The sequence below is a fragment of the Chinchilla lanigera genome, unplaced genomic scaffold (genome assembly GCF_000276665.1).
Source record: "Chinchilla lanigera isolate Chin_1 unplaced genomic scaffold, ChiLan1.0 scaffold00059, whole genome shotgun sequence".
Lineage (NCBI taxonomy): Eukaryota > Metazoa > Chordata > Mammalia > Rodentia > Chinchillidae > Chinchilla > Chinchilla lanigera.
This window is the reverse complement of record NW_004955460.1, coordinates 13,641,868-13,647,510: the sequence shown is the minus strand read 5'-3', so window position 1 is coordinate 13,647,510 and position 5,643 is coordinate 13,641,868. Positions and strand designations below refer to the sequence as shown.

At 46.8% G+C, this 5,643-nt stretch overlaps 1 protein-coding gene and 1 long non-coding RNA gene across 2 annotated transcripts in view; one reads left to right on the top strand and one right to left on the bottom strand.

Annotated features, from left to right (window-relative positions):
* Positions 1-1,726, top strand: part of LOC102025094 (ubiquitin carboxyl-terminal hydrolase 42) — a gene marked incomplete in the record, with an annotated part of 44,288 nt that extends 42,562 nt beyond the window's left edge. The window contains 1 exon segment of the mRNA XM_013521210.1: positions 719-1,726.
* A 2,470-nt stretch (positions 1,727-4,196) lies between these two features.
* LOC106150008 lies at positions 4,197-5,634 on the bottom strand. The gene is made up of 3 exons (XR_001236521.1): positions 5,542-5,634; positions 5,272-5,426; positions 4,197-5,044 (listed from the first exon to the last, which is right to left on the bottom strand). It is a non-coding gene; the product is annotated as an uncharacterized LOC106150008 (long non-coding RNA).
* Between the last annotated feature and the right edge of the window lie 9 nt (positions 5,635-5,643).

The following is a 5,643-nucleotide window of genomic DNA, read 5'->3' as shown; positions in this document are numbered from 1 at the left end:
ATGAGGTCCAGGTGACTTAGAGCAGAACCTTCTTGGTGTCGCGGCTGTGTCTGAGTCACTCGTATTCTGTGGTCCTGGGAGGCGGGGACTCCTGCTTCATGCTGCGCACTTGGGAGGTAAAGCGGGTGGTGAACCATTCAGCCCGTGAAAGGAGACTGTCCTTCCTTATGTGTCTCTAGCCAATCAGCAAGGGTGGTTTTCAATGAACTTCAAGGTTAATTGTCTATAGAAGATCAGTGTGCAGTTAATTAACATGCTTTATCTGTGCGTCTTGGGGCCGGGGATATAGCTCAGCAGCGCAAGTGCCTGCCTAGCAAGCGCAAGGTCCTGAATTTTATTCTTGGTACCAAAAAAAAAAAAAAAAGAAAAATTAATCTCTGCGTCTTCAAGGGAAAGCACTAAGCCTAAGGAGCTAAACTCTTCCCCAGTGAAAGCAGGATCTAAGGATTGACAAGAAATAGCCACATTTGGGATTTAGGCTTGGCAGTTGCAGTTGGGCCCAGCAGATGGCGCCTTCCTGGCTGGCTGTCCAAGGGTTCCTCTGCAGCTGTGTGGCATCACTGGGTTCCTCTGCTGCCATTAAGGAAGTCAGTGATGATTTCAAGTGAAAAGAGCTTCCCAAAAGCCAAAGGGACCCGTGGACAGGGTGGTACAGAAAGGGGAGCCTGGCTTCCTGGGCCTCCGCCTTCATCTAATGCCTGCGCCTCTTGTCTTTCAGATTCAACATGTTCCACAGAAGCCATCCCAACTCAGCTTAAATTATAAACATAAATTTGTTCAAATCTGCGTGGTGCTTCTTTAGTAAATACTGTACAGATTTTACCATGAATTTTTTTTTTTTTTTAGTTTTTACCTTTTCTTAATTGCCCTTATTCCAAAAGGATGAACACTTTCTACAACTGCTGACCATTGTAAAATACAGTGTATATAAATCACATTGAAAATAATGCCCTGGAATAGAACATCTCAAATGCTGCTTAATTACAGACTCAGGTTGATTACTTGTATTTCATGTAATGTTCCTCCAAGTTAGACATCTGATGGTGCAAGACCAACCGGGAAACCATGGAATTATTAAAAGTACAAACTGACAGTGCGTGTATTTAATTTAAAGACTTATTTAAAAATTTACAAGCTCTCAACTAGACTTTGAGGGCAGTCTGTTTTCTGTAATGTCTGATACTAGAAACTAATTTGCTTCATATTTTAGTTGTATTCAAGATTTGAAAATGTATTTTATAGACAAGTTCTGTTTTTGAACTTTGTGGAACTATTCCAATCAACTTACCAGTTATGATGAGTATTCACATTATGAATGTATAATCCAAACATTATTTGTAAAGCTTACAGTATGTTTTTATTACATAACACTTTTTTATACTGTGTCTTGTCAACTGTATGATATTGGAGTCTGAGTTGTCAGCTTGGTCCCTTAAAGTTTCTAGTTACAGACAAAATCATACTGTGATTTTATTTTTAATATGGATATGCTATCAAACTGTGATACACTTATAATTCACTGGTCCTGCATCAGGAGACGGAGTGGGGAAAACTGTATTTAATACAGTTTCTATCTGAATAATCTGTATGGTTTATACAGTTTGTGTTGTTCAGAGATGTCTAAAGTTTGATCTTTGTTTTTTTAAAGATTAAAAAAGCACTTGCCCCACTGTAAATATACAGCATGTAAAATTTATATAGTATATAAATGGCAGCAAATTAAACAGTTTGTGTCATTTTTTACTTCTGTTTTCCCCATTTGCTTCTAGCTATGTCTTCTCTGTGTTTTAGTTCACTTTCCCTAAAACCTACAAAGCTCTGGCTACCATCTTAGTAGGTGCCTCAGACTTTATAGATGGGTCAGGGAAAGCCAGGCAGTGGTTTGCTGGACCCAACACATCTTTGCTTTAAAGAAGCAAGTCTTAAAAAGCCAGGCCTGATGGTGTACCCTTGTAATCCCAGCACTTAGGAGGCTGAGGCAGGGGGATTGTTGTGAGTTTGAGGCCAGCCTGGGCTACAAAGTGAGTTCAAGGCCAGCCTGAACTGCATAGTAAGACCCTGTCTCAAAAAGACAAAAAAAATACAAAAAAGAAGCAAGTCTTAGACAACCTTGTTTAAACAACACCTGTGATTCGCTTTTAGTAAGGACCGTAATTGCAAGTTTTAACAGCTACACACCCTTCAGTTGTACTGTTCACTTTGCAACAAAATATCAGTAGATATTTTGATAGCAATAGAATATTCATGCAAGTGGTAGGGCATATATGCATTGAATAACAGCACTCCACAAATCAGTATATGTACATTACTTACATGTTAACTATGTGTAGGTAAATAGAAATTTTTCTGAGGAAAAAAATGAAAAATCACTACTTGTAGTTTCTGGTTTGTTACAAACCTAACCTCAGCAGAGCACATCTGTGTGGGTATTTGCATTTGTAACCTTGGAAATAGGCACTGGTTTATCTGAAGCATTAAATGCTGCTTCATCTATGAACAGCTCTTACTTTGAGTCCATTTGGGGCCACATGAAACTACTTGAAAGTGTTTCAGGACCCCGGAGATGTGGAGGCTTGTGTGGGTCCAGGGTCAGTCCAAATAAACCTCAGATGATAACCTGGCCCAGCAAGACAGCTGGGGGCGCTGTGGAGCTGTCACCTCACCCCAGGGTCCTCCTCGGAACTGCCTGCCCACCTTTGTCTCTGGAGGAAACTTTGTCTTTGGCCAGAGTTGGGACTGATGATTCAAGACTGAGTGCAGACCCTAGGGTGGGAGGTGACCAGCGTGACAGATCGCCGCCCCTGTAGGGGGAGGGGCCCCATGTCTGCAGTGCTGGAGGAGGCCAGGTACACAGCATGATGGCAGGTGCCCTCAGGGTTAAGACTTGACAAGAAAACCAGGGATTAGGTGATTTCATGCAATACTCTTGACAGGGCAAGTCGCTTAAGATTCGGCGCTCCAGGGCCTTCTGCATGATCCTGGGTGAATGGCCATCGCCTAGAGCTGGCTCACAGGTGGCCGTGGTGATAAACGGTTCACCACCAGATGATTCCATGCTCCGTTCATGCAACACCCTCCCACGGAAGCTGCACATCTCCAGGGCCGCACCTGCGTTAGACAATCAGGAGGGAGGAAGCCGCTCGTCCCTGTGTGACCTGCTGACCCAACCCTGCTGCAGTCCCTGGCAGAGCTGGCCTGAGGGTGGGTCGCAGCGTGGAGGCATCATGGTTGGTCCAGGTCTGGGCAGCACCTCTACACGGCAGACCGGCCAAGTTGCATGTGCACCAGTCAGGCATGTCAAGGCGGCTGACTTGCTCAAGCCCTAAAGTTTCAGGTATGAGGTATCAGTAAAGTAAAAGCATAGATGCTTGAGCATAAATCACTAAATCAGTGTAATGCATGATGGAGAGTTTCAGCCGTGGCCTCTCTGCAGTCTGGTGTGATGTAAAGCTCCACACTAAGGTCAGCCACCCAGAGGCAAAGGGCCAAGGGCTGCTCAGTCTCTGTCTCAAGGCAACTCATGGGAAGACTTATTTCTGCATAAATGCATTGGGTCTGAGGGTTTTATTCCTGGACTTGCTTTCGCACAGGAATACAAAGAACCTCCAAACGGTGCAAACTCTGGGGGTGCCAGCACAGACGGGGAGGGAGCCAGTCTGAGCAGAGACCACCAGCGAAACAGCCCATGTGTGGAGCTAAAGAGGGCCCAGGTGTTAATGCACGGGCATCCCAAAGGTACAGAGGTCCTCAGGAAGGAGGCTGTGTCGCCCAGTGCCCTCATCCTTGCCCCTCTCTGACAGTCACAATGTGGGGGACATCAATGCCTGTGTTGTATGTCTCGGTGAGCCCAGTCCGATTGAGATCTGGGGCTCTCTACTGTTCACAGAAAACCCTACGTGCCACACAGCTTCAGCCAGGGCTTGCTCTCTTCCTCCTCACAAGGGAAGCTCAGGTCTGAGACATAGTACTGCGAGAGGAAGACAATGGGCTATTCCCAGTTATTTATATGTCTAGTCATTCAGTAAGAAATCTGATTATGTCAGGGAGATAAGAATTTTGCCAAAGGGTTTAAGTAGCAATGGATGTGGTCAAAAGCTGATCTGACCCATGTATTCTGTGGAACAGGTAGAACTGCTATTTTTGTGGATTAGAAATGGTCAGATACAAGCAGTTTCCTGTGGTCCGCCTTGTGGGTGATCTGCCCATGGAAAGAGCTCCTTGTCCTAGGATTCAGCAGTTATAGGACTAACAGCCCCAAACCATAACTATAACCATAATGACTGGTTTTAGAAAGTATATGTAGGGCCAAAAAAGAGAGAGGGGGGTTGCAGGGCTTATCATACCTGGAGCCCCCCAAGTGTACCGGTCCTAGAGGACACTAGTGCCTCCTCCTACAGCTCCCACCCAAGTGCAAGTGCCCTACAGCCCTCCTTTTGGGTGCTGCATATACTTTTTTCTCAGTGCACAGTATGTACTTGTGTCCAGGAGTTATATTTATAGCTGCCATTCTAAAAATACTACTGTTAGAAAGTGTCTTTATAATTTCAGGATATAAAAAGGCATATAAAAGCTATAATCCTATATATCTGAGAAAAATTCTGAATTAAAAAAGTGGTAGCTTTTCCATTCCCATTTTGATATAAAACAGTGACTTCTAGAATGGTCACTGCCACTGCCCGAGTGGGCCGGTGTGCGTGGCAAGATCAACGGATGCCCACCGGGAATCTTCCTTCGCTGCTGCGGCATCACAGGAGCCAAGGCTCTGGGCCACACAGCAACAGGAGGAAACACGGCCGACCACGATCCAGGCCACACGCAGCACAGGCTTCAGGGTGTACAGGTGGGGCCACAGCTGGTTCTGGGGACCACTGTGACCCGAGAGGTGCAGCCCACGTGTCGTGTTAGGGCAGCTGCCAGTCACATCTGTTGTGGGGTTTGGGTCTTTAGTTTACCTGCTGGGCCAGGGCAGCTCTACTTCTTATTGGCAATCCTCCTTTTCCTCGTTGCCAACATGTCATAGAAAGGATCCCTGCTGATGCTTGCTCTGGGGAAGAAAAGAGAAGGAGCTGGTTAGGGCGAGGGCAGCACTGGCCATGGTGCACCCAAACCCTTCTTCCTCTGTCCACTCCCATGCCTCGAACCAGAGAGCAGCTTCATGCCGTGGGGTGGGCTCAGCAGCACTGCCCTAAGTTTCTGGAGACACAAGGGTCAAAAGGCAAACTGAGTGTGTCCTCGGGCACACGCACACGCTCCCTCCCCAGCCTCACTCACTTGATGGATTTCATCCACTCCTCCTTCTCCTCAGGGCTGGGTGCAGAGATGCGATACACCACGTGGTTTCCCTCCACCACCCGGCCATCAGCCTCTGTCTTGCAGGCTTTGATGACCTGTCCCTTGTGGCTGGGATTGTAAAGCTCAAAGCAGTTCTGGGGAGAGAGAGAAAAGGGGTTCCCAAGCTGCTGTTAGGCTCCCAGCCTGGGGCACCTGCAAGCTCAGTCCAAGAAGGCAAAAAAAGGACACTGGCAAAAGGAGGCCACTTACGGGTTTCCGTGGGTCCTCCACCTCTCTGATGCTGAGGTTCTCCAGTGGGATGATGCCCCTCGGCTCTTTGTCCTACGAGGAAAAGGCACAGGCCAGCCTCAG